The sequence below is a fragment of the Phyllobates terribilis genome, unplaced genomic scaffold, assembly GCF_046119375.1.
Source record: "Phyllobates terribilis strain yellow unplaced genomic scaffold, ASM4611937v1 Scaffold_2__4_contigs__length_985480577, whole genome shotgun sequence".
NCBI classification, from domain to species: Eukaryota; Metazoa; Chordata; class Amphibia; order Anura; family Dendrobatidae; genus Phyllobates; species Phyllobates terribilis.
The window spans coordinates 191815408-191839882 of NW_027362762.1; the positions used below are offsets into that span (position 1 = coordinate 191815408).

General features: G+C 44.0%; 1 protein-coding gene across 6 annotated transcripts in view; it reads left to right on the forward strand.

Moving 5' to 3' along the window:
* Nucleotides 1–24475, forward strand: part of DGKA (diacylglycerol kinase alpha) — a 257102-nt gene that overhangs the window by 158018 nt on the left and 74609 nt on the right. For 4 of the 6 annotated variants that reach the window (XM_073663706.1, XM_073663704.1, XM_073663703.1 and 1 more), the window contains one exon: nt 9126–9286. The exons of the other annotated variants lie outside the window; for them this stretch is intronic. The gene's annotated coding sequence lies outside the window, so the exon portion shown is untranslated. The remainder of the gene's footprint in view (nt 1–9125; nt 9287–24475) is intronic. 6 annotated transcript variants of the gene reach the window in all.

Consider the following 24475-nt stretch of genomic DNA (forward strand, 5'->3'; position numbering starts at 1 on the left):
GGGAGAGTACCCGGTCCGCACTCCTTCTGTCATCCGAGCGTATGAAAAGACACGCTGACAAAAAACGCCTGGATCCTCCACAATTTCGTCCAGGAGATAAAGTCTGGCTCTCATCTAAATATGTTCGACTCAAGATACCTTCTTACAAGTTAGGGCCTCGGTTCATCGGTCCTCTGGAGGTCATCAGTCAGATCAACCCGGTGGCCTATAAATTGAAACTCCCGGCCAACTTACGGATCCCTAACTCCTTCCATGTATCTCTCCTCAAACCCGTGGTGCTTAACTCTTTTTCCAAGTCTACAGGTACGCCTCCTGCTCCGGTTTCTGCTGAGGACGAGTTTGAGGTAGAGAACATTCTTGCCACCAAAAGGGTAAGAGGAAAGACCTTTTTTCTGGTAGATTGGAAGGGGTTTGGTCCTGAGGAGAGAACTTGGGAGCCCCGGGAGAACATCCATGCCCCTCTCATCCTAGCTAAATTTCTATCTGGCCTAAAAAAGGGGGGGCCTAAAGGGGGGGGTACTGTAGTGCCGGCGTCCCTGCCCTCTGCTAGGCAGGGACGCTGTTCCCCTCACCACTCTGCTCCGTGCCTGGCGTCCCTCTCCCGCTCTGCTGGCAGCGCGCGCTCCTTCCCGGCCACTGTGCTTAGGGCGCGCGCGCGCGCTCTCCCTCCCTCTTAAAGGGGCCGCGCGCGCCGTCCTAAGGAGTCCCCGGCCAATGGCCGGAGGACTTTACCATATATAAGGCACCTCCTCCAAAATGGAGGTGCCCGAGCAATGTTGTTGCACTGTTCTACTCTGCTTCAGCCCTCAGGTCCCGTTGCCAGTTACCTGCCAGTTACCTGCCTGATTCCTGCCAGAGTCCTGCCAGTTTGCTGTCTGTTTCCTGCCTGTTATTCCTGCTACCTGCTTGCTAGCCTGAGGTCCGACGGTCTGCCTTACAACTCCTGTCAGTCTGTCTAAGGACCAGCTTGCCCGCTCACCTGGGAGCGCACATCAGCTACCTGCCTGCTTGCTAGCCTGAGGTCCGACGGTCTGCCTTTCTACTCCTGTCAGTCTGTCTATGGACCAGCTTGCCCGCTCACCTGGGAGCGCTCCTCCGCTACCTGCCTGCTTGCCTGCCCGGAGGCTCCGCCGTCACGTGCTGTGACCACCAGCTATTCCAGAGACTCTTGCCCGCTCACCTGGGAGCGCTTCTCCGCTACCTGCCTGCTTGCCTACCTGGAGGCTTCGCCGTCACGTGCTGTGACCACCTGCTATTCCAGAGACTCTCGCTTGCTCACCTGGGAGCACACATCCTCCATCTGCCTTGCTAGCCTACCTGGAGGTTCAGCCATCACAGGTCGTACCTACCCTTTTCCTAGAGACTACCCCGGTCACTTGCCGTGACCTCCAGCCCGTTCATCCAGAGACTGTCCCGGTCACTTGCCGTGACCTCCTGCCCGTTCACCCAGAGACTGCCCCGGTCACTTGCCGTGACCTCCAGCCCGTTCACCCAGAGACTGCCCCGGTCACTTGCCGTGACCTCCAGCCCGTTCATCCAGAGACTGTCCCAGGTCACTTGCCGTGACCTCCTGCCCGTACACCCAGAGACTGTCCCGGTCACCTGCTGTGACTGCCTGCCTGGTCGCCACCCGCTCCCTTACAAGGACCGCCCCCTTGTATAGTAGCTCAGAGGTTCCGCCTCCCAGTCCCGTTACATATATTTACTTAGAAAATTGGTGACATGTTCAATCCTTTTTTCACCCACTGTATATATACAATATACACACTCGTACAGCATTGTGCAAAAGTTTTAGGTAGGTGTGAAAAAAATATTTCAAAGTAAAAAATGTTCTAAAAGATAGAAGGGTTAATAATTTGTCAGTTTCAATTAATAAAATGCATTCACACAGAGACTGACGCACTCATTCATCATTTTCATCCACATAGTTTTTTGGAAATTGACTGTATTTTTTTTCAAGTTACGATTGCGTGTGATTTCATATACTGTATATACTCAAGTATAAGCCGACCCGAGTATAAGCCGAGGTACCTAATTTTACCACAAAAAGCTGGGAAAACTTATTGACTCGAGTATAAGCCTAGGGTGGGAAATGCAGCAGCTACTGGTAAATTTCCCCATTCTGGTTCGCATTGCTCCCTCATCCCCAATCCTGGTATGCATGGTCCTCTTACCTCCAATCCCGGTAATGCATGGCCCCCTCATCCCCCAATCCTGGTATGTATGGCCCCCTCATCCCAATCCTGGTATGCATGGCCCCCTCATCGCCATTCCTGGTATGCATGGCACCCTCATCCCCAATCCTGGTATGCATGGCCCCCTCATCCCAATTCCTGGTATGCATGGCACCCTCATCTCTAATCCTGGTAATGCATGGCCCCCTAATCTCCCAATCCTGGTATGCATGGCCTCCTCATCCCCCAATCCTGGTATGCATGGCCCCCTCATTCCCAATCCTGGTATGCATCGCCCCCTCATTCCCAATCCTGGTATGCATGGCCCCCTCATCCCCCAGTCATGTTATGCATGGCCTCCTCATCACCCAATCCTGGTATGTATGGCACCCCTCATCCCCCAATCCTGGTATGCATGGCACCCTCATCTCCAATCCTGGTATGTATGGCACTCTCCTCTCCAATCCTGGTAATGCATGGCCCCCTCATCCTCAATCCTGGTATGCATGGCCCCCTCATCTGCAATCCTAGAATGTATGGCCCCCTCATCTCCCAATCCTGGTATGTAAGGCCCCCTCATCTCCCAATTGTGGTATGTATGGCTCCATCACTGCACACATATAAAAAATAAACACTTATACTCGCCTTTCTTCCTCCCTCCCTCTGCTCCAGCGCTGCGTCCTTTATGCTTCAGCAGCTCATGTCAGCATCTGAGCAGCGCGCATGGCGCTCTCAGACCTTGATGTGAGCTGCCGGCATATTCACTAATCTCCACGCTGGGACTATGGGCGTGGAGAGGAGCGAATATGCATTCTCTATAGTAGCGGGCACTGTCAGCAAGAGCTGCGACTCAGTGCTCCTCTGTGCCCCCTACTAAGAATGAATATTAATTCTTCTCCACGCCCATGGGAGTGGAGGAGAGGGAATATTCATTTCCCTTTAGCAGCGAGCACACGTGATAGCTGCAGCACCCGACTACTGCATGTGCCCCGCTCCTTCGCCGCCCTAACCCCCCCTACCTCCGCTGCTGCAACCCCCCCACCACTATCCACCAATGGAATATGTATATACCCGAGTATAAGCCAAGGGGGGCTTTTTCAGCACAAAAAATGTGCTAAAAAACTCAGTTTATACTCGAGTATATACAATATATACCTTCATTTCCATCACCATGGAACACCGCCAAACCAAGCTCACAGAGGTGTTTGGTGATTCCAATAAAAACATACTTTATATACTCGAGTATAAGCCAAGTTTTTTTGTGCTGAAAAAGCCCCCCTCTGCTTATACTCGGGTATATACATATTCCGTTGGTGGATAGTGGTGGGGGGGGGTTGCGGCGGAGGAGCAGGGCATGCTGTAGCTGGCTGCTGCAGCTACCACTTGTGCCCGCTGCTAAAGGGAAATTAATATTCCCTCTTCTCAACTCCCATGGGCGTGGTGCGCTTCGCCGGTGCTCCTGCTGACAGTGCCCGCTACTAAAGAGAATGCATATTTGCGCCTCGCACGCACATTGTCCCGGCGTGGAAAGGAGTGAATATGCCGGCAGCTCACATCAGTGTCTGAGAGCACATGGCTGTGACACCATGGGCTGCTCAGATGCGGACATGAGCTGCTGCAGGAGAACAGGACGCAGCGCTGGAGCAGAGGTGAGGAAGGAAGGTGAGTATAAGTGTTTATTTTTTATGTGTGCAGTGATGGGGCTATACATATCAGGATTGGGGGATGAGGGGGCCATGCACACCAGGATTGGGAGATGATGGTGCCATGCATACCAGGATTGGAGGATGATGGGGCCATGCATTACCAGGATTGGGGATGAGGAGGCCATGCATACCAGGATTGGGAGATGATGGTGTCCTGCATTACCAGGATTGGGGGATGAGGAGGCCATGCATTACCAGGATTGGGGGATGAGGAGGCCATGCATTACCAGGATTGGGGGATGAGGAGGCCATGCTTTACCAGGATTGGGTGATGAGGAGGCCATGCATTACCAGGATTGGGGGATGAGGAGGCCATGCATTACCAGGATTGGGGGATGAGAAGGTCATGCATTACCAGGATTGGGGGATAAGGAGGCCATGCATTACCAGGATTGGGGGATGAGGAGGCCATGCATTACCAGGATTGGGGGGATGAGGGGACCATGCATTACCAGGATTTGGGGATGAGGGGTGCCATGCATACCAGGATTGGGGGTGAGGGGACCATGCATACCAGGATTGGGGATGAGGGAGCAATGCGCACCAGGATGGGGAAATTTACCAGTAGCTGCCGCATTTCCCACCCTAGGCTTATAGTCGAGTCAATACGTTTTCCCAGTTTTTTGTGGTAAAATTAGGTACCTCAGCTTATACTCAGGTCGGCTTATACTCGAGTATATATGGTATCCACTTGTCTTGAATTGAAAGAACTTATGGGGTGCCTTGTCAAGAGTTACACACGTGGTGGGATACAAATACTCTCAGTACATACATTGAGAGACAGATCATCCCTAGAGGACTCAACTAAAAAAAATCCCAACCTATGTTTTCTCAGATGAATTCCTGATTTAATGGAACAATGTGTTATCTAACTGTTCTTACGAGTTGATGAGACTGACTATTAAAGAAGAAGAAACTAAATTAGCAGCTCTTAAGACTGAAATGAAATTGATTAAAGTTTCTTGATCGAGTTTCTCTAATTCCACTGATTATGACAAAATGAATGTCCCTTTGCAGCAAAACATCACTAAACTTGAAGAAACCATCATGATTACTAAAAGAAAGAAATTTCATAGAGATTCTGTGGATTATAAAACTCAACCAGGTGAATTCATGGAAACGCAATAGGTCTGAACATATGCCTAAATCTATCCTCAAAAATGCTCCATATAACCAGGACAGCTATCAATCTAAACATGTTAATTTTTCTTCATCAAAATTTGATACGTCTGGAAGCCACACCAACAACAAGAAAGAGGATTTGACAAGCTCAAGATATTTTACGCGCAGGAGAATGAATCTATCATAGGTCTTGATAGTGTAATTATTCTTACCCCTACAGTTATTTCATCTGATGAGATCCAACTTTTTATCTAAAGGATTACATTTCAGATCAAAACTTTGATCTTTTTGTGCCATTTTTGGACACTAACAAATTTGTCATAATGCTAACTGTCAAAAGACTTTTTTTTGCAGAAAAAAGACCTCCCATTCTATTTCTCCTCTCTTGTACTCTTTGCCTGATAATGCTTTTTCCGATCTTATGTTTTCTGACAATATGCACTATTGACACAAGTACTGGCATGGCTGTGATTGGCCGGCGCAAAATGTAAGCCGTCAACTGTCTGGTTTATCTTGGCTGGTTATCAAAAATAGAGGGGCCCCCACAACGTTTTTTTTAAATTATTTAAATAAATAATTTTATAAACAGTGTGGAGTCCTCCCTATTTTTGATAACCAGCCAAGGTAAAGTAGACAGCTTTGAACTGGTATTCTCAGGCTGGGAAGGTCCATGAGAAATTTCTCACTCTGCGAGCAGTGACGTCAATAAGATTACCACAGTTCATCGGCTATGTATAGTATATCGGCTTGTGACCTCAGCCTTATTCACACGCTACTGTCAGTGTGTTCCGGCGGGCATGCTGAGTAGTCACATTACTAATGTCACCGCTCAGCACTGCATCCGGATGTAGCAAAGTTAGGGATCGTTGTGGGATGTGGGATGGATTTACAGCGGACCCCTTTGGATTATTTTATTTTTCAAAGGTAGTAAATGGGTAAAAGGGGGTCGGGGAGTGCTTTTTACAATTAAATGACTTTTCTCTATGTGTGTGTTTATTTCTTTTGACTACGGGGTTAGTAATTGAGGTGTTTTATAGACTAAAATTACTAACATTACTAACCCCTGGGCTTGATTTCAGCGGACATTACACAGCTGAATTCAACCCCAAAACCATTACCCTGCTTGCCAACGCACCAGGGCAGGTGGGAAGAGCCAGGCAAAGCACCAGAATTGGCGCATCAAATGGATGTGCCTTTTCTGGGGTGGCTGAGGGCAGGTGTTATTAGTCTGGGAGGGAGCCAATATCTATGGCCCCTTCCCAGCCATATTAATATCAGCCCGTAGCTGTCTTCTTAGCCTTTGCTGGTTATTAAAAATAGGGGGACCCAACAACAATTTTTTTGGAGGGGTCTCCCCTTTTCAATAACCAGTAAAGGCTATGCAGACAGCTGTGAGCTGATATTAATAGCCTGGGAAGCTTCATGGATATTGGCTCCTTCCCAGAATGATAACACCAGACCCCAGCTCTCTACTTTACCCCAGCTGGTTATTTAAAAAAAGGAGATCCCACGCCTTTTTTTCTTTTATTTCTTTATTTATTAGCTAAATACATGTACAGTAAGCTACACACGCAATTCACTAATTATATATCTCATTGAAATATTTCTTACTATGCACTGGTGCCGGCTGGTGAATACTATCATCAGTGTCACCTGCTCTCGCTGCTATCAGCGAGAACTGGTGACGATGATGAGAGCAGTAGTCATCAGCCGATGCCTGACCGGCGGTTACCTTGTCACAGTCGATCACAGCCGCTGGCTCACAAGCTGTCCTCTGCGTGACAGCGTGGGAACCCGCAGTGGTCCGCGATGCCCAGCAGCTGTGACCAGCGGTGACTTCAGTAAGGTTGCCACCGGTCAGAGCAGGAGTTTCCTACCCTTCCACACACATGACAGCGTGGGAACTGCCAAATGTTCGGGCCCCTTAGTCACTTGAATGGAGTTCGGGATCTAGTTCGGTTCTTGGACCAGAATGGTGCCCGAACTTTTTTATAAAGTTCGGCCGAACCCGATGGACCTGAACATCTACATGTCCGCCCATCCCTAGTTATAAGTATCCTAAATACTTTTCTGTTTTTACCATTGTAATCATGCTTTACACACTTTGCTGAGCTCACAATTAACTGAGTGATTTGTGTAGGTGATTTTTCATGTATTTTATGTTCTGGCAAGATACCAAGATATGTAACGAAAGGAATATTACACGTATTGATTTATTTTATAGAGATCAAAAAGGTCCAAATCCTATGCTTTTTTTGAAGGGATTATTTGAAGAGTCATTTCAGCCTTGCCATCCTTTACTCGATAGGATAAGGTAGTGGTTTTTGTCCTTGGATGGTCTGGGGTGCTTTGAGGCTGGTAAAACTGAGTTTTTTTTACTGGGAATAAAGAATCAAAGGCTACAGTCTCACAATCGAGTCAATGTTTACATGTGTCTCCATTTTTTAAAACCTGAAGGAGGTAGACTGAACTTTTATTTATCCAAAGATTCTACTTATCCAAAGGATCAGTGAAAAACAGAAGAAACTAGTGTCCCATCGAAAGTACAAAGAATGTCTTCCATTTTATATGGATCTCCATAGACTTAAATGGCCAAGTCTGATCTGCAAAGTGGATGAGAACAGGGCATGCTCTGAGTCTCACTGACCGGACACTTAGATCCATTTTAAGACAGATACAGTACAGACCAAAAGTTTGGACACTCCTTCTCATTTAAAGATTTTTCTGTATTTTCATGACTATGAAAATTGTACATTCACACTGAAGGCATCAAAACTATGAATTAACACATGTGGAATTATATACTTAACAAAAAAGTGTGAAACACCTGAAAATATGTCTTATATTCTAGGTTCTTCAAAGTAGCCACCTTTTGCTTTGATGACTGCTTTGCACACTCTTGGTATTCTCTTGATGAGCTTCAAGAGGTAGTCACCGGAAATGGTTTTCACTTCACAGGTGTGCCCTGTCAGGTTTAATAAGTGGAATTTCTTGCCTTATAAATGGGGTTGGGACCATCAGTTGTGTTGTGCAGAAGTCTGGTGGATACACAGCTGATAGTCCTACTGAATAGACTGTTAGAATTTGTATTATGGCAAGAAAAAAGCAGCTAAGTAAAGAAAAACGAGTGGCCTTCATTACTTTAAGAAAACCGTAACAGTAAAACCGATTTCACACATTTATGATACATGATCTGGGCTTGGATCGGAATACCTCACCTGACCGCTAACTGTCTAATAGGCTTGTATGAAGCTCAGGTCTGGAGACAAAGCAGTTGGGCCTGGTATTCCGATCCGAGCCCCGAGTGTGTAAACGGCCTTAAAGGGTTGTCTGGTCCAAACCGATAAGTCTGTAGTCACTTTGTGTGACTGCAGACATATGAATTCCCCCAGCGCACGCGCTGTGCTCTGTGGGGATTGACCGGTTTATGAGCCAGGACCAGAGGGTATGTATGCGTGATTCATACTCCCTGCCAGTGGGCGAGGCCTTGCTTCCATACACTTGTATGGAGCTAGGCTGCGCTCTTTAGTCGCCCATGCCCACTGGACAACCGCGTCACTAGACTGGTCGTGGCCTCGCTCAATACAACTGTAGACGGGAATATGTCATCACAGTAGGTCATCACACGTAAATGACCTATCTATCTAATAATGTATGCAGCTCGTATTGTGAAACTTGATAACAGATCTGCTTGAATATTACAATATTTTTACTTCTAATTTCCCCTGTAATTGGGGCTGATGTATTTGCCCCAATTACTAGAGAAATATAGTCTCCTGAGAGCAGAACTGATCTGGGTCTGCTAAGACCCATCTGCTTTTCTGCTTTCCGACACCTGGTAATTGCGTGATTGCAGGGACTGGAGTAGGACGCATCATGATTGCAGGTACTGCTGCAGCTCTGCAAATACATTCAGAAAAGTGGTCCAAATGTGGTTAAACTATTCAACTTTAGTCTTGTCATTTTCATGCTTGTCCAATATTTTTAATAAACTAATGTGTTTTCAATGGAAACTGTAACATTTTGTGGGTGATTCTAGACGTTTGAACAGTTGGTTATTTTTTGTATATTTTTAGTCAATATATAATGTATTTCCTAAAATGGATTTATCTTGTACTTGCAGATTTAAAAAAAAACCTGAAGTCTTCACAAAGTCAAGATTCAGCTCACTGTATACCCTGGGGCAAGAAGAGGCACAAGAGAATCTTACCTTCGTTACAGATTGTTCTTCTTTCTGTAATTGCCATTTAGGAAGACATTGATTGGGGGAAGCGCTATTACAAAGTATGTAAATGTACGCTGAATGAGAAAATGCTTTAATGAATGAAAGAGTGTTCATTTGAAAATGAGCAATTGCTTAATGGGAGTCACATCATTACCAGAAATCGTAACACTGTATGATCAAATTGTAAACAGACTATTTAACTATTTAAAAGGGCTTTATTGGTTGTAAACTGCAGGGTGTGTATTATTATTATTATTATTATTTATTTATTTATATAGCGCCATTGATTCCATGGTGCTGTACATAAGAAGGGGTTACATACCAAATACAGATATCACTTACAGTAAATGAACTAACAATGATAGACTGGTACAGAGGGAAGAGGACTCTGCCCTTGCGGGCTTACATTCTACAGGAATGGGGAAGGAGACAGTAGGTTGGGGGTTTGCAGTAGCTCCGGTGTTGTTGAGGTGGCTGCAGGCAAGGTCATGGCAGACTGTAAGCTTGTTTGAAGAGATGGGTTTTAAGGTTCCGTCTGAAGGATCCAAGTGTGGCGGATAATCGGACGTGTTGAGGCGAAGAATTCCATAGGACGGGGAATATTCGGGAGAAATCTTGGAGGCGATTGGGTGAGGAACGAATAAGTGTGGAGGAGAGAAGGAGGTCTTGGGAGGACCGGAGATTACGTAAGGGAATGTATCGGGAGATTAGTTCAGAGATGTACAGAGGAGAAAAGTTATGGATGGTTTTGTAGGTCAGTGTTAGTAGTTTTAACTGGATATGCTGGTCAATTGGGAGCCAGTGAAGGGATTTGCAAAGGGGAGTAGCAGAGGAGTAGCGAGGAGAGAGATGAACTTAGTCGCGCAGCAGAGTTGAAGACGGACTGGAGGGGTGCGAGAGTGTTCTATTCAATGGATGACAGATATCGTATTTATACTCATTGATTGTACAAATTATACTTACTGCATCTGAGAAAACATATAACAGATAAGGTAATTCCAGTCTGGGAGACCCCTTTTTTTGGTTGCTGGGTCCACCCGATTGAGAGACTTTTTTTAGTCTCTTCAGTCTAGCTAATACATGAAGTTCCTGAGCATTTTAATTCTAAGGCTGCGTGCCCACGTAGCGTTTTTCAAGCGTATATGCTGCGTAAACGCTTGTGAAACGCTAGGTAATCCGCCCCCCATGGTCCCCAAGGGGATTCCGCAAGTTCTATGCCCATGCTGCGGATTTTTCCGCAGCGTTTTTGATGCGCGGAAAAATCCGCAGCATGTCCATTAATTTTGCGTTTCCGCAAGCGGAATTGCCTTATTGCAATGCAATAAAAAACACAAGGCAATTCCGCATGTGGAAAACGCGCGATAAACGCGCGATAAACGCGTGCGGAATTCCGCATGCGTTTTTCCGGGAGAGGACTTGCAGAAATGAAGCTGAAATTTTCTGCTTCATTTCTGCAACGTGGGCACATAGCCTTATAGTGTATTTGGAAGTTAGCTTTCTAAAGCCCATTTTTTTTTCTGAAATGATATTTTGTTGTGGCTCATACAGAGCATAACTGTCTTTATACCTTACACCATCTCGTAAACTAAATGTCCCCTGTAGCCCATGTATGGGCTATGTTAAGATTGATGAGTGCCTCTCCATGACTATGATTTATCCATGTGCCTGCATTCTCTAGTGTCTCTGACTGCATCCTTTTCTGGGCGACACAGAACAGTATCTGAATACGTCAAGCACATATGCAGGTACAGGCTGCAGAATCTCCTGTATCTTCTGATAGGGCACTTGTCAAATGATCCACGCTGCCTGAGCCACGGGCAGATACTGTGCTGCCTGAATCAGATACCGGCTCTTGCATTCCAAATACAGAAGCGCTGCAGCGTTTCAGAGGAAAACATGCAGCTGGGGATAAGGTGACTAGTCCAAGAGGTAGCTGAGTGAGAAAATAAATAGTACCAGTTCCCAAGAAAAAAGCTTTGGAGAACCCTATAAGGACTGCTGGTGTTGCAGAGGAACATACCAGTGATGAACTGGTTGCAGTTGACTCCAACTCAGCGGCTGTAATCTGCACTGGGCATCATTGTTGGCGGTATTTCAGAAATGTGCAGTGTGTTATCACTCTTAGGCCAGAATCACACAATCGTAGATTCTCTCATCCGAGAGAATCTGATTGATTATGCTAATGATACTTCGATCAAACATAGTATTATCAGATTCCCTCAGACGAGAGAACCGCAGCACACTGTGAGGAGCAGATGGAGAACAACATTTCTCCATCTTTTCCACTGTGTAAGTACACAGAAATCAGACTGCACTCAGATGTCATCCGAGTGTAGTCCAATGTTTTCCACTCACCCATAGACTTGAATGGGTGAGTATCTTCCAATTTCAGAGTCAAATCGTGCATGCTGCAATTTTTTTCATAGACTAATTCGGTCAGTGAAAAAAATCAGTCATCAGTACTGCCTCATTGAATAACATTGGTCCGTGTGCTGTTCGATAAAAAATCGGATAGGACTCTCCGATTTATACGCTTGTGTGACCCTGGCCTTAAAGTGGACACCGTATTTGTCCATGGGCTGTTTTGGGTATTTCAGCTCACCGCTGTGGCAATCACAGGTACTGACTGTTTTATCTTTGTCATGATGGAGCATTTTATTTATTTATTTTACTCACTTATATAACGCCAATAATTCAACAGCAATTTACAGACATTATAGGCACTGTCCCCATTGGGGCTCACAATCTAGATTCCCTATCAGTATGTCTTTGGAGTGTGGGAGGAAACCAGAAAACCCAGAGGAAACCCACACAAACAAGGGGAGAACATACAAACTCCTTGCAGATTTTACCTCTTTAGTTTAAATGTAACCAGTTATGTTGAAATTGGTATCTGATCTGCAGGCAAGATGTTATAGAACAGTAGGAGCTGACACGTGGTCAAAATTGTTGGTACCCCTTGTTTAATGAAAGAAAAACCCACAATGGTCCCAGAAATAACTTGAATCTGACAAAAGTAATAATAAATTAAAAATCTTTGAAAATTAACAAATGAAAGTCAGACATTGCTTTTCAACCCTGCTTCCACAGAATTAAAAAAAAAATTAAACTCATGAAATTGGCCTAGACAGAAATGATGGTTCTTCTTAATTTAATATTTTGTTGAACAACCTTTTGAGGCAATCACTGCAATCAAACGATTCCTGTAACTGACAATGAGACTTCTGCACCTCTCGACAGGTATTTTGGTCCACTCCTCATGAGCAAACTGCTCCAGTTGTCTTGTGTTTGAAGGTTGCCTTTTCCAGACGGCATGTTTCAGCTCTTTCCAAAGATACAATAGGATTTAGGTCAGGGCTCATAGAAGGCCACTTCAGAATAGTCCATTGTTTTCCACTTAGCCATTCTTGGGTGTTTTTAGCTGTGTGTTTTGAGTCATTATCCTGTTGCAGGACCCATGACCTGCGACTGAGACCAAGCTTTCTGACACTGGGCAGCACATTTCTCTATAGAATTTCTTGATAGTCTTGAGATTTCATTGTACCCTGCACAGATTCAAGACACCCTGTTCCAGATGCAGAAAAGCTGCCCCAGAACATAACAGAGCCTCCTCCATGTTTCACAGTAGGGACAGTGTTCTTTTCTTGATATGCTTCATTTTTCTGTCTGTGAACATAGAGCTGATGTGCCTTTCCAAAAACTTCCATTTTTGTCTCATCTGTCCATAGGACATTCTCCCAGAAGCTTTGTGGCTTGTCAACATGTAGTTTGGCTAATTCCAGTCTGGCTTTTTTATGATTTTTTTTTCAACAATAGTGTTCTCCTTGGTCGTCTCCCATGAAGTCCACTTTGGATCAAACAACGACGGATGGTGCGATCTGACACTGATGTTCCTTGAGCGTAAAGTTCACCTTTAATCTCTTTAGAAGTTTTCCTGGGCTCTTTTGTTATCATTTGTATTATCCATCTCTTTGATTTGTCATCAATTTTCCTCCTGCGGCCACATCCAGGGAGGTTGGCTACAGTCCCATGGATCTTAAATTTCTGAATAATATGTGAAACTGTAGTCACAGGAACATCAAGCTGCTTGGAGATGGTCTTATAACCTTTTACCTTTAACATGCTTGTCTATAATTTTTCTAATCTCCTGAGACAACTCTTTCCTAATCCATGTTGAGTGTGGTAGACACCATGTCACCAAACAGCACAGTGAGTATCTGTAGCCCTATATACAGGCCCACTGACTGATTACAAGATTGTAGACACCTGTGATGCTAATTAGTGGACACAACTTGATTAAACATGTCCCTTTTGTCACATTATTTTCAGGGGTCCCATCATTTCTGTCCAGGCCTATTTCATGAGTTTATTTTTTTTTTTAATTATGTGGAAGCAGGGTTGAAAAGCAATGTCTGATTTTCATTTGTTCATTTTCATAGATGTTTAGTTTATTATTTCTTTTGTCAGATTCAGGTTATTTCTGTGACCATTGTGGGTTTTTCTTTCATTAAACGAAGGGTACCAACAATTTTGACCACGTGTGTACATGTTTGTGAGAAAAGTTTGAGCAAAACTTTCATTTTATTCATTGAAATCCCTGGTATTTGCATGCATACGAGTCCAGTAGTCGGTCCTACTCAGTGATTAACAGTGTTCCATGTATGACTGTGCATGCAGATAGCTGTCAATCACAGTAGAGTAGGACCGCCCACTGGACTCGTATACATACAGACACCAGGGACTTCAATGATTAAACTATAAAGTTATACTAAATCTTTTCCAACAAACCCGTATATCATTCTGCTCAACTTATGCTTCTCTATACCGTGCTGATCACAGATTGGCTGCATGTTCAAAGTGACAGGTTCCCATTAAGCAGTTGAAAAATACATTTAGAGTATGTTTACACAGAGGGTATTTGCTGACAGTATTTTCTGCAGTTGAAATGCTGCTGCAAATTCACAGCTGCAATATCGGCACTAAATTGCACTGTGGTTATGCTGTGGATATATCACAGACTTTACTATTTGCATTGCATTTGGTGAAATCTATAGTGAATACCTGATTCATGGAGTGGCATGGTAGGGATGTTCATTTAAAATAAGCTCTGGCTTCAGATTCTCATGCAGATCGATGTCCAGCCCATAGATCTTAACAGCTCATTTACATATTATGATATTAATATTATTATTAAAATTTGGATTAGTCTGGAATAAAACATCAGATCACAGATATCAAGATATAATTGTATTCAGCTTCCTATGATCTGTGTGCCCGTATAGACGGCTTAGGAGGGTTGATCCTACTGACAGATTCCCTTTAATGCACCTAGGGATTATAACCATGTGTACATAGTTTTAAAGTGAAATCTATATTTTACCGTGATACCACACACTGTGTCTGGCAGCATGTGACTGAAACTGCCCACCATGATGCACAATGGCTGCAGGATGTTGGGCATCATGATGGAGTAGTGTTTCAGAATTATCCAATGTGCAGTATCACCCTTAGGCCACAGCACCACTATCAGTATTTGGTCAGTATTATATCTCAGGAGCGGGAGCCAAAACCAGGAGTGGGTGATAAATGCAGAATTGGTGACTTGTTTCTATTCTACCTTTTCTCTGATTGTTCCTCACCTGGTTTTGGCTCCCACTCCTGAGAAAAAATACTGACCGAATACTGATAGTGGGGCCGTGGCCTTAGAGTATTTATACCAATGCCAAAAACCTACACCACTTTTGTCCATGAGCTGTTATTGCAGTCAGTATCAGGGCTTATTTTGCACTTTGCAGTGCAAAGTGTGAAATGTGCTCCTTAAACCAGATTCACACATTCTTTTGTATTTGGACTGAGATTCATGTACTGGTTAGAGGTCTCCTGAGCTGAGCTGGATAGCCTCATATACAGTATGCCTGAGGCAGTGACTCACAGATGTGTGAATGCAGTCTTAAATGTATATATATCACTGCATGTGACTCGCCCCCTGGGCCGTGGGGCACTCGGATCCGGGCAATAGGGGAACGATGGGGGTAGTAGTGGCGACCCGGTCCGTGGCTCAGGGTGGTCAGACCAGTGGTAGTCCCTTTATAAGTTTTAAGTGATGTCCGACAACGCCACCCGTGGATTGCGGTTATTAGGAACCGCTGCTGCAAGGCAGACCGCTGGGGCTGATGATGTATGCAGCTGGGATAGTCTGACTCCCCACGGGAAGAGTGCGGCCCCAGGGCAGTATAATGGAAGATGGGGGTGATGGTGTAGGGCGTCCCAGTACCGTTAGTGCTGGAGGAGCAAGGAGCACGCAGACAACAGGTTGCAGTCCAGGGTCTTTACTAGAACAGGTGAACTGACCCACAAACAGTCCCGGCTAGGAGGGGACCTGGATGTCTGAGAGCAATTGGGAAATTGGCCCTGGTCAGGGTGAGGGTGTAGGCCTACCGTGCTCTCTGCGCTCCTTCTAGCTATCTCCTCCTGATAGGGTAACAGCCCACGGTCCGAGCTCACCGTGTATTCTCGCCTGTATGGCCTGCAACGTGGGTCCCTTTCTACTCCCGGCCTGGTACGGCTTTGCTGGTCCCTTCTGTTGTGGCAGAGCCTCCGGGCTTCTCAGGCCAAGGAACATACAGTCCCCTGCGGACTGGTTATCTTCTGCAGGACGTGGAATCCTCACAGCCTCAGACACCAAAGTCTGGTAAAATGGAGTTCTTTGTCTGCCAAGACAGGCTCACTTCGCCTCTTGTCTCTGGCTTGTGGCTCTCCTACTGCCACACTTCCTCTTAGGGTGCAATACAACTGTCCCTCACTGCTCTGGGACACTTCTCAATCCTGAGACAGGTCGTCCAGTTCTCCCTAACCCTGCCCCCAGTTCCAGCTTTTATAGGGGCAGCCTGCTCCCCCTACTGGCCTGAGACAGGAGGTATTGCATGCTAATGTTTCCCTGACTAGAGAACCTCCCCCTTGCTCTCAGACACAGCTTTATTATATTTGTGGCATCCAGGCCAGGGTGACACACATGTTTCTCTGCAACATTTCAATTGTAGAAAGTCCAGTGGAAATGCAGTGTGGGAATGCATCCTTGCAATTTTATATAATGTGATCTGTGGGCAGCTTTGTTATGTTACTGAAACATGAGGGACCTGTCATTCAGAGGCTGGAGGCAGGCAGCGGGCAGGGGAAAGGCCGCTGTACATGTGACTGGACGGATGCATTCACATTTCTTCATTGCTCACACAGACGCAGCTGTAGTTTCTCTTATCCATGGGCTCTAGGTAATATTTTTAACAAGACCACCTGTCTTGGTATACATTGGAAACTTAAAGGGAATCTGTCAGATCATTTTTTCGTACTGCACTAAGAGTTTCTTGAAACAGGGCTTGGCCAGCCCTTTCAGGATATGTAACTTTTATTCATGTATGTTACCCCATTGTGTTGATGTAAGCCCCTGAAAATGTATTGTCTCGCGCCAGCTAGTCAAACGTATGTTAATGCCAAATTAATATTCACCCCTTCACCCTCCCATAATCGCACCAACCCCTCTGCGCCAACGTCACTGATTCAGTCAGACTACCATATTACTCGCCCGAGGATCGTATCGCAATCCTCGGACTGGCCATCTCCTTTCCTGATCTGAGCATGACCGCATGTATTTCTGTGCAGCTGTCACGCTCAGATCAGGAGAGCAGACGGCCAGTCCGAGGATTGCTATTTAATCATCACGGCATATGGCAGTCTGACTGAATCACTGACACCGGCAGAGGGGTGGGCAGGATAATGTACGAAGAAAGGGGTGAATAATTATTTGGCATTAACATACGTTTCACTAGCCGGCACGAAACAATACATTTTCGGGGGCTTACATCAACACAATGGGGTAACGTACATGAATAAAAGTTGCATAACATGAAAGGGCTGCCCAAGCCCTATTACAGGATAGTCATAGTAGGGTAGGCAAAAATGACCCTGACAAATTCCCTTTAATTGGGTTGATACCGGACACTGTTATGCCAATTAAATTTCAGGTCACACGGATTTATTTGTTTTACATTACTGGCTTAGTCAAAGCTGCCCAATGGATATTACTAGGATCCGCAGAGTCTTTATGTGAAACTGTTCCCATTGTATCAAAATACAATACTCATATTGGGGATTTTTCTTGCAGTGACTTTTCTCCTCTAGGAGGAAAAAGATTGGGCATTGGAATTTATACTGCCCATCCATCTGGGGGAAATGGGGGGCACCCAAGGCAGTTAGATGGTAGTCCAGTCTTGCCAAATATAGTGGGTGCGGACAACTTTATTCTAATTTGTATGGAGGCTCGAAGACTATCAGTAGATCTCTAGAGAAATGAACAGAGGTACAACAATAGTAGGTGTTTGGATTTGCGTTATACCTTAAGCAGATTGTCGCTATTAACCATAGACTACCGTAATAAATAAAACATTGTATTTCATCTTTAGATTTCCTATTTCTTTTATTGCTATCTACAAGGCTGTCCCATCTGTATATTTCTTGCAGTTCTGACACTATTGTGAAGTCTCTAAATGTGGAAAGTAATTACACAGATTCTGTATTACTGCGAGCATGTATATTGCTTACAAATATAAGTCATGAAACCGAATAGAAGAGTGATTTACAACTCTACAAAAGATGAGTGAAATGAATTACTGTTTTGCTACCAGCAATATGTTCAGTATATCTGGAAGTCAATACATTTGCCAACCACAGACTCCACCGCTGCATTTCCTTACAGTGATATTTCTGCTTAGGGACACATTTCCATTTCGTATCCTTCCATAACATAGATTTCAGTTGTTTTACAGCTCCCTCTCCCACCTGTACATGCCACTTTATGATCTTGGCATTACATAATTATGAAAACTTGCATTTAAATGTACTTCTGTGGTTTCTAAGTTGCCCAAAAGCACAATCTCTACAATATTAATGTTCTCCTTATATAGTACAAGAAGACTACGATATGGTTATATAAACACATGCAAATTATTTGATTTGTTAGTTAATAATCATGCTCTCAAACATTGGCAATGCCCTTTTTATGTGAATTAAATCAAAAGGATAGTTATAAAGGGAACCTGCCAACTGTGCAGAACTGTCTGTTTTAAGAAATAATTGCAATTAACCTTGAAAAATCTGGGGGCAACTTTTCTCATAATTTTTTTTTTGCATTGAAACTTTTGTTATGCTCCTAGAAATGTAAGAATAAATGGACAACTGGGTGTTACCTTTTATCCTGCTGAAGCGATGTGTCCCCTGCACAGTCTGGCCCTAGCAGTACTGAATGGTCAATGGCATACTATGCCAAGGCACACCCCAAAATGTTACGCCCATCTGTCAGTTTATTCACAAGGTGTTGTTTTTATCTTTCTTTCTTTTTTTTATTTAACACCTTTGAGCACCCTGGTGTGCATGGAGAAGTGTTATTCACTGCACCACACCATATACAGTGCCTACAAGTAGTATTCAACCGCCTGCAGATTTAGCTGGTTTGATAAGATGCAAATAAGTTAGAGCCTTCAAACTGCAAACGAGAGTAGGATTTATGAACAGAAGCATAAATCTTACAAACCAAAAAGTTATGTTGCTCAGTTGAATTTTATTACATTTTAAACATAAAAGTGTGGGTCAATTATTATACAACCCCTATGTTTAATATTTTGTGGAATAACCCTTGTTTGCAATTACAGCTAATAATCGTCTTTTATAAGACCTGATCAGGCCGGCACAGGTCTGTGGAGTTATCTTGGCCCACTCCTCCATGGAGATCTTCTCCAAGTTATCTACGTTCTTTGGGTGTCTCATGTGGACTTTATTCTTGAGCTCCTTCCACAAGTTTTCAATTGGGTTAAGGTCAGGAGACTGACTAGGCCACTCCAACACCTTGACTTTTTCCCTCTTGAACCAGGCCTTGGTTTTCTTGGCTGTGTGCTTTGGGTCGTTGTCTTGTTGGAAGATGAAATTACGACCCATCTTAAGATCCTTGATGGAGGAGCGGAGGTTCTTGGCCAAAATCTCCAGGTAGGCCGTGCTATCCATCTTCCCATGGATGCGGACCAGATGGCCAGGCCCCTTGGCTGAGAAACAGCCCCACAGCATGATGCTGCCACCACCATGCTTGACTGTAGGGATGGTATTCTTGGGGTCGTATGCAGTGCCATCCAGTCTCCAAACGTCACGTGTGTGGTTGGCACCAAAGATCTCGATCTTGGTCTCATCAGACCATAGAACCTTGAACCAGTCTGTCTCAGAGTCCTCCAAGTGATCATGAGCAAACTGTAGACGAGCCTTGACATGACGCTTTGAAAGTAAAGGTACCTTACGGGCTCGTCTGGAACGGAGACCATTGTTGTGGAGTACGTTACTTATGGTATTGACTGAAACCAATGTCCCCACTGCCATGAGATCTTCCCGGAGCTCCTTCCTTGTTGTCCTTGGGTTAGCCTTGACTCTTCGGACAAGCCTGGCCTCGGCACGGGAGGACACTTTCAAAGGATGTCCAGGCCGTGGAAGGCTAACAGTAGTTCCATGAGCCTTCCACTTACGGATGATGCTCCCAACAGTGGAGACAGGTAGGCCCAACTCCTTGGAAAGGGTTTTGTACCCCTTGTGACCCTCCACGATCTTGTCTCTGATGGCCTTGGAATGCTCCTTTGTCTTTCCCATGTTGACCATGTCTGAGTGCTGTTCACAAGTTTGGGGAGGGTCTTAAATAGTCAGAAAAGGCTGGCAAAGAGATCTTTAATCCACACATGTGAAGCTCATTATTCTTGGTGCCTGAACTACTTCTTAATACTTTAGGGGGACCAAACAGAATTCTTGTGCTTTGAGGGGTTGAATAATAAATGACACTCTGAATTAACTTTTAACGTTTAGAAAAAAAAAAAAAAACAATATTTGCTGCAGTGCATTTCCCACTTCCAGGCTGATCTACAGTACAAATGTCACAACCGCATGTGTCAACCAGCTAAATCTGCAGGGGGTTGAATACTACTTGTAGGCACTGTATGCATGACGCAAGGATGGAGCGCGCATAGGATCCGTGCCCGTGCCATCCACAGGACAGTCAATAGTGACCCTTTAACGAGCCTTATCACATGACTTAGGATATAAGCTAGAACCAGAAACTCAATTTGCAGACACTGTGTTTCGGGGTACTGCCCTTCGTCAGTGCAAAGTGTGAGTTCTGGTTTGGCTGGGTGAGAGGTGTCAGACACTTTGCACTGACGAGGGGCAGTACCCCGAAAACAGTGTCTGCAAATTGACATTGAAATTGCATCCTTATATTTGTGGTTTGTCCTGATGAAGAAGTTGTATACTTCGAAACACATTGACGAATAAAACCACCTGAAATTGGATTGGAATTTTTAATTTTTTCTCCACGGCAGCGCAGAATAACCCATTTGTTTTTCCAGTTCTATGCTTATCACTCAGCCTCTCAGATATTTCCAGTGCAAGGGTCTTATGGACTACCTGTCATACATAGTTGTACTTTGACAGGTAGCCTATAAAACCAATTGTAATAATGAAAACAACATCTCACCTTAAAAAAATAAGCCCTCACGCAGCCCTGTTGACGAAAAACTGGTTAAACATATGTTTCTCAGAATATGACTAGACCGAAATAAGTGATTTTTTTCCCCAGTATATTTAATGTAATTTAATCTAATAAAACATACATAAAATAATATAAATTCCTCAGACAACCATTAAGAACCTCACTGATAGGAACCAAGTGCGTCTGTTTCTGCATGTGGCGCTCATACCACATACTGAATAAATTGAGATGTTTTGACAATTTTGTCTCCTCCATATTTTCATCATCTACAGTACAGACCAAAAGTTTGGACACACCTTCTCATTTAAAGATTTTTCTGTATTTTCATGACTTTGAAAATCGTACATTCACACTGAAGGCATCAAAACTATGAATTAACACATGTGGAATTATACACTTAAAAAAGTGTGAAACAACTGAATACATGTCTAGGTTCTTCAAAGTAGCCACCTTTTGCTTTGATGACTGCTTTGCACACTCTTGGCATTCTCTTGATGAGCTTCAAGAAGTAGTCACCGGAAATGGTTTTCACTTCACAGGTGTACCCTGTCAGGTTTAATAAGTGGGATTTCTTGCCTTATAAATGGGGTTGGGACCATCAGTTGTGTTGTGCAGAAGTCAGGTGGATACACAGCTGATAGTCCTACTGAATAGACTGTTAGAATTTGTATTATGGCAAGAAAAAAGCAGCTAAGTAAAGAAAAACGAGTGGCCATCATTACTTTAAGAAATGAAGGTCAGTCAGTCCGAAAAATTGGGCAAACTTTGAAAGTGTCCCCAAGTGCAGTTGCAAAAACCATCAAGCGCTACAAAGAAACTGGCTCACATGAGCACCGCCCCAGAAAAGGAAGACCAAGAGTCACCTCTGATTCTGAGGATAAGTTTATCCGAGTCACCAGCCTCAGAAATCGCAGGTTAACAGCAGTTCAGATTAGAGACCAGGTCAATGCCACACAGAGATCTAGCAGCAGACACATCTCTACAACAACTGTTAAGAGGAGACTTTGTGCAGCAGGCCTTCATGGTAAAATAGCTGCTAGGAAACCACTGCTAAGGACAGGCAACAAGCAGAATAGACTTGTTTGGGCTAAAGAACACAAGGAATGGACATTAGACCAGTGGAAATCTGTGCTTTGTACTGATGAGTCCAAATTTGAGATCTTTGGTTCCAACCACCGTGTCTTTGTGCGACGGAGAAAAGGTGAACGGATGGACACTACATGCCTGGTTCCCACCGTGAAGCATGGAGGAGGAGGTGTGATGGTGTGGGGGTGCTTTGCTGGTGACACTGTTGGGGATTTATTCAAAATTGAAGGCATACTGAACCAGCATGGCTACCACAGTATCTTGCAGCGGCATGCTATTCCATCCGGTTTGCGTTTAGTTTGGACCATCATTTATTTTTCAACAGGACTATGACCCCAAACACACCTCCAGGCAGTGTAAGGGCTATCTAACCAAGAGGGAGAGTGATGGGGTGCTACACCAGATGACCTGGCCTCCACAGTCACCAGACCTGAACCCAATCGAGATGGTTTGGGGTGAGCTGAACCGCAGAGTGAAGGCAAAAGGGCAAACAAGTGCTAAGCATCTCTGGGAACTCCTTCAAGATTGTTGGAAGACCATTTCCGGTGACTACCTCTTGAAGATCATCAAGAGAATGCCAAGAGTGTGCAAAGCAGTCATCAAAGCAAAAGGTGGCTTCTTTGAAGAACCTAGAATATAAGACATTTTTTCAGTTGTTTCACACTTTTTTGTTAAGTATATATTTCCACATGTGTTAATTCATAGTTTTGATGCCTTCAGTGTGAATGTACAATTTTCATAGTCCTGAAAATACAGAAAAATCTTTAAATGAGAAGGTGTGTCCAAACTTTTGGTCTGTACTGTACATATTATTATCATGTCTCTTGATCGTGCGATTTCCATAATTCCATGACTTTTCCTTCTTGGTTTTGCAATTCTGACATTGAGGAATGTGTATAAATACAGTGGGTGAAATAAGTATTAAACACGTCACCAATTTTCAAAGTTAATATATTTTTAAAGGTACTATTGACATGAAATTCTCACGAGATGTCTTTAACAACCCATCCAATCCACACAGGCAAATAAATCAATCCATAGATGTCCATAAGTTAAGTTATGTGTAATAAGGAGAAAAGATACTGGGAAAAAGTATTGAACACCTGAAGAAAGAGAGTGGCAAAAAGCCATGGAAAGTCATGACACCACTTAAATATCAGTAATTAGAAAGCAATCCTGCCACTTAGTGAAAAATGATATCAACTGGTTCAACTGATGGTCTATAAAAAGATGTTTCATTACCAAGGTGCCACACAAGAAACATCTCATGATGGGTAAAACCAGTGAGCTGTCTCAAGACCTTTGCAACCTTGCTGAAGTGTAAAGAACATCATTTCACATAAACCGGCCATGACAAGATGCTCCCCACAAGATTTCAGACAGATAGAGGAGTGAAAATAATTATCAGAAGAGTTGTCTGGAGAGCTACAGAAAGACCAGGAATCAGCAGGCACAATTGTATAAAAACTATAAGTTATTCACTCATCCTTCATGGCCTGTATGCACGCTTACCATGCAAGACTTCATTGCTCAACAAAAATCATGTTCAAGTGCATTTACAGTTTGCTGAGCAACATTTAGACAAGCCTGTGAAATACTGGGAGAATATAGTTTGGTCAGATGAGACCAAAACTGAACTCTTTGGATGCCACAATTCACATCATGTCTGGAGGCCAAAAGGCACTCCATATCACCCCAAAAACACCACACCAACAGTGAAGTTTGTAGGTAGAAACATCATGGTTTGGGACTGTTTTTCAGCATACGGCACTGGCAAACTTCATATAATTGAAAGAAGGATGAATGAACAAATGCACCGAGACATTCTTGCTAAAAATCTGCTGCCATCTACCAGGATGATGAAGATGAAATGAGGGTGGACATTTCCATAAGACAATAATCCCAAATCCACAGTCAAGGAAACTCTCAATTGATTTTAGAGAAAGAAAGAAAATAAAGCTGCTAGAATGGCCCAGCCAATCACCTGACCTGAATTAAAGAGAAAATTTATGCAAGCAACTAAAGCTCAGAGTTCATAGGAGCCCGCGGGATCTTCTGGATTTGAAGAATGTTTGTGTGGAAGAATGGGCCAAATTCACACCTGAGCAATGCATGCGACTAGTTTCTCCATACAATAGACGTCTTCAAGCTGTTATCACCAACCAAGGCTTTTGTACAAAGTATTAAATACATTTCAGTAAGCGAGTTCAATACTTTTTCCCTGTGTCATTTCTCATTATTACACATAACTTATGGACATCTATGGTTTGATTTTTTTGCCTGTGTGGATTGGATGGGTTGTTACCGACATTTGGTGAGAATTTCATGTCAATAGCACATTTAGGCCATGTGCCCACGATGCAGAAATGCTCCAGATTTTTACTGAGCATTTCTGCATCTCCCTGGCAGAAAAAACGCATGCGGATTGTACATGCGGATTGTACATGCGTTTTTCCTGCCAGGGACAAGCGGATGTGAAGCGTTCTTCACATGCATTTCCGCATGCGGGTTGACAAGCGCTTTCCAAGCGATTTTAGCATCACTTGTAAAGTGCGTGTCAACTTGGTCACACTATATAAATCCATGCAAACGG